The sequence below is a fragment of the Zingiber officinale genome, chromosome 1B, assembly GCF_018446385.1.
Source record: "Zingiber officinale cultivar Zhangliang chromosome 1B, Zo_v1.1, whole genome shotgun sequence".
In the NCBI taxonomy this organism is placed as follows: Eukaryota; Viridiplantae; Streptophyta; class Magnoliopsida; order Zingiberales; family Zingiberaceae; genus Zingiber; species Zingiber officinale.
In genome coordinates, this window is record NC_055986.1 from 98232915 (window position 1) to 98237870 (window position 4956).

Genomic DNA, 4956 nt, shown 5'->3' on the forward strand with positions numbered 1-4956 from the left:
AACCTTGTAATAGTTTAATGTTTTCTGAGCTATCTTTTAAGGTTCCCATTTGTTGATTGCTTGAATAGATTACAAAGGTTCGACCAATAATTGTCAAACTATCTGAATCTCCTTTATTTCTCGGGCGACTTTTGTCTTGCATTGTATCCATTAAGAGGAATAGAGTACATAAACTATAAGTATACTTGTTCTTAGTTCTCCGGGAACTTGCTTCAAATAATTTGGATTTGTTCCTTCAGATGTATTCTTGGATGATGTGATCTTGTTAGGTTCGGTAAGGTTGTAAATGATTTGCACTCCAGGGACGCTCGAGGATTCTTCCTTCAGTATCCTGGATATAATATGAACCTGATGCGAGTTTTTCTATCACTTTGTAAGGTCCTCCCCATTGTGGTGCTAACTTGCTGACATTCCCAATGTTAGTTAGAGCCCTAGAGCCAATCATTTGATGATTGTTGTATGGACTCATTATATCATATTCTTGTATATAAATAAAGACATTTGTTTTGGTTATTATACTTACTTGTATTGGTGCCAAATAACTATGTATAATAGCATCCTTGAGTAGAAGGTTCTTACCTATATCAATCGATTGGTTGAATCGATAGTGAGATGATATAGGGAAGACTACTCTTAATCACTCCTAGTCGAGTATTAACATTCAGGGACAATGTTAATGCGACGACACTAGCATGTAGGTCAACTCGATGACTTGATCTCACAAGTCATGGATATGGAGATATCAAGTTGACACATGGGTATGCATTGGAGAATGTATACTGAATGACCCGCCATGAGAAAGTATCATGGATCGTTATATGAGTGTCATATACTTTCTCATGTGGCTATTAGTATGACTACTAGTCCTTGGACCTGAAGTCACCATGGTTCCCTACATAAGGAGTTACGTACTTTGGCTTCGTCAAACGTCACCCGTAACTGGGTGGACTATAAAGGCGATTACTGGGTATGTAACGAATTATGCAGAGGGATGTGAGTGATGTAGATGGGATCTATCCCTCCTATATGATGGGAGTGACATCAATATTCTTGATAGAGTGAGACCGCTAAGTGCATGACCATGCCCAAATGAGTCAATATGAGATATTGAGCTCATTTGATTGAGTGAGTCTACTTGGAGTTCAAGATTTAGATTGATTAGAGGATGACATGGTCTATGCGTCATATTGATCAATCTAGATGTCTAGGATAGAAGGACAATTTCATTTATTGTGAAGAGTCACAATTAATAGTCAAAGGTGATGTTGGATCTCAACATTCTTGTAACTTGGGTAGTAATGATGTGTTACTAGGTACCGCTCATTACTTATACTTCTAAATGAGTTTAGGAGCATTGCCAACGTTACAAGAACCTATAGGGTCACACACAAAGGATAATTAGATGGAGATTAGGTTCATGTGATGAACCAAATTGGATTAAGAGTAATCCAAATTGTGCTAATTGAGTTAGACTCAATTTAGTTCATGTGTTAAGTGAGTCTAATTTGGACTTAGACTCATTTAATTAATTTAATTCAATGAATAGAGATTCATTAAATTAAAATTGACTTGAACCAATGGTTAGATTAGATCAACCAAGGGAGAGAAGTGGTCAAGTTTGACTTGACTTAAGTAGGAAGATGAAGAGTCAAGTTTTGACTTGACTTTGACTTGACCAATGCCACATCATCAAGGCTTCTTCATTTGGTCAAGTTTGACTTGACCAAATGCCACCTCATGGGAGTTACCAAGAGTTGTGACTCTTGATATTCCATGGGGGTTACAAGCCTTGAAGTGGCCGGCCACTTAAAGAGGAAATTTAGTGCATTTTGTGTGCTAATTGATTTCATCTTCTTCCTCCTCTCAAGCTCTCATCTTCTCTCCCTCTCCTCCACCTCCTTGGCGGAAACTTCTAAGGGTGCTAGCACACCTTTTAGTTATTTTCTCCATCATTTGTTCGTGTAGATACACATAGAGGAGTATCTGCTTTGATACTCTCGAGATCCGGCGAACCTTGGACGAGCGGGATACGCGAAGGGCATCGCATCAAGGGTAAACTCTTCTCCTTTGTAGATCTAGTGTAGATCTAGGTTATAAACTCGTACTCGAAGTTTTACCGCTTTTACTTCACACGGATCCGGTGGCTGGGGTTTCGGGATTTCCGCAACGCAAAAAGGTGGTTTTTGCAGCCTGAAAAACCCAACACCCAACGGGTTTAACACACTTCCATACTAGATCTCCTACTTGGAAAAATCTTGGGATAACTCTTCTGTTATAATTTTGCCTCATTCGTTGTCGATATGAGGTGAGACGAGCTGCAGCCTTGTCTCTAATTTCTTCTATCAAGTCTAGCTCCATGAGTCGTCGACCTGCATTGTCTTCATCATATAATTGTTTTCTATCAGATTCTACCCCCACTTCGATGGGAATTATTGCTTCTCCTCCATAAACTAATTGAAAAGAAGTAATTCCTGTTACTTCTCAAGGTGTAGTACGATAGGCCCAAAGAACACTGGGTAATTCATCTACCCAGCTACCTCCAATATGATCCAGTTTGGTTTTTAAGCCCCTTATGATTTCTCTATTGGTTACTTTTGCTTGACCATTACTTTGCGGATACGCCACGGAGGTGAATGCCTGAATAATGCCATAACTTTTGCACTAGTCTAGGATTCTGTCTCCTTGATATTGTCTTCCATTATCAGAAACTAACTTATGAGGGATACCGAATCTGCATATGATATTTTTCCATAGGAATTTAATAACTGCATCTTCAGTAATCCGAGCAAGTGGTTCCGCTTCTACCCATTTAGAGAAATAGTCTACTGCTACTAATAAAAACCTTCTTTGTGAAGCTTTCATAGGAAACGGGCCCACTATATCCATACCCCATTGATCGAAGGGACAGGAGACTTTAGAGGTCCTCAATAACTGCGTAGGATGATGCGGAGTATTTTGATGTTTCTGACAAGAAATACAAGTTCTTACCAATTTGTTAGCATCCTCGTGTAGAGTAGGCCAGAAATATCCTGCTAATAAAATTTTGCAAGCTAAGGATCACTACAAGAAAAACCCTCATAGACATCGGTTTTTCACCGCTGTCTATTACAAAATCGACCGATGTCTATGAAGGCGATGTAAAAGGTCTACCATTTTATACATCGGTTTATAACCGGTGTAGTATCACTTAATGACATCGATTTTCGAATCGGTTATAAACCAGTGTAGTATCACTTAACGACACTGTTTTAGCAACGGTGTAAAACCGATGTAATATTAGTTAATGACACCGGTTTTAGCAGCGGTGGAAAACCGATGTAATTTCAGTATTGTTTAATGACACAGATTCGATTTCCGAAACAGTGAAAAATGGATATTATACAAACAAGTCAATATCTATATAATCAACACATAAATATTATTCTTACAACATAAAAAGATAATAGATATTGTACACATCAAGTCTGTATCCACAAATTACATAAATATTTTTCTTACAACAGTATCCATAAAATACACAAATATTCTTTTTACAACATCAAAAGGTATAATAGATATTGTACACATCAAGGTAGTATCCACAATTTACATTCCATGCAAATGCATGGATCATCCAAAGTTTTCAAAAATCAAATACCTTTCCTACTCAAATGTAATCTAGCATGCATTCAACCCACTCGAACCACACTTTATCAATTTCAACTCTGGAATACTTGAGATTTGTAAACTGTAAAAACACATAAATAATATATTAGTAAACCAAGACCAAAAATCATAGTTGAAAGAGAGAAAAGAAGTCCGTTTTAGACCAAACAAATGGTATGCTGCAACTTAACTTAAGAAGACCGTTTCCACAACCTCCAGATTCCTTGAATGGGCAAGGAATGTTGCTTCCATGATTCTTAGCCTTGCTATCAGACTCAACGGTGGATAAAGATGAGTTATATGGTCGCTCGCCTGTGGAATGTCTCCATCTTTTCCTAACAATTTCTCTGATGACATACTTCTTTGCCCTCTGTGTCCTACCAGCCTTGGAGGAATCAATTGTAGGTGTCTGAGAAGCAGTTCCCTTTACTATCTTTCCGCAACAATCTAAGCAAAGTTTGTAAGAGCAATTTTAGCAGCTTCTGTGAAAATCCACTAGTGAAGTCCTGCAATAATTACTGGTTCCAAGGGAGAAACAAGGAAAGAAAACAATATCAATCAAGTGAACATTTTAATGCATGATGAGACGATAATAAAGAACAGAATATGACCTAAAAATTAGAACTTGCTAAAGCAAAATAGAGGCACAAGTTTACAAATGACCATCTAAGAAACAGGGTCAGGACACATTTTTCAGTTATTATGTCCATGATTTTAGAAACATAGCAAATTACAAAATTCTTAGAGGTGTTACAGATGTGAAGACATACCAGTTAACAAGCTCATTATGAGGCTCATATACTCGAAGAAGTACACCAGAAAATCCACCTTCTGGATGATAGATCGATCAAGAGGATATCTAACTGGAGGAAGAAACTAGGAAATTGTTTTGAAGCTTACCTTGATCCCCTTGCTTTACTTCCAGCTCATTTAATTGGTTCTGATAGATATGTTTCAGCAAGCGAAGCAATTCAGATATCAAGCTATATGTGTGCTCCTTATTATTAAACTTGTTTTGACCATTTGCCAGTTCCTGAAGATGATACAAATTGCATATGCAGATAAAAGTTCTAGACTAGTATGAAAGTTGATAGAACCGTCTCTAACTTAACAATAATTGGCTAGGAAGTTAACCTTATGCCAGTCTTCTTTTGCTCCAAGAGGGGAACAAGTCGGACAATCCAATTGTCCATGACTAACAGGGTAGACAGTTGTCACATCGACAAGACAAATCTCATCACTATCGGCATGCACAATCTTCCTATGCTCCTGAACAATTTCAAGATCCTAAAGATCACATAAATGGAAACT

At 37.7% G+C, this 4956-nt stretch overlaps 1 long non-coding RNA gene across 1 annotated transcript; it reads right to left on the reverse strand.

The window, feature by feature from the left end:
- Nucleotides 1-4089: 4089 nt before the first annotated feature.
- LOC121980823 lies at nucleotides 4090-4695 on the reverse strand. Its single transcript, XR_006111668.1, has 3 exons — nucleotides 4546-4695; nucleotides 4416-4476; nucleotides 4090-4163 (listed from the first exon to the last, which is right to left on the reverse strand). It is a non-coding gene; the product is annotated as an uncharacterized LOC121980823 (long non-coding RNA).
- Nucleotides 4696-4956: the final 261 nt, after the last annotated feature.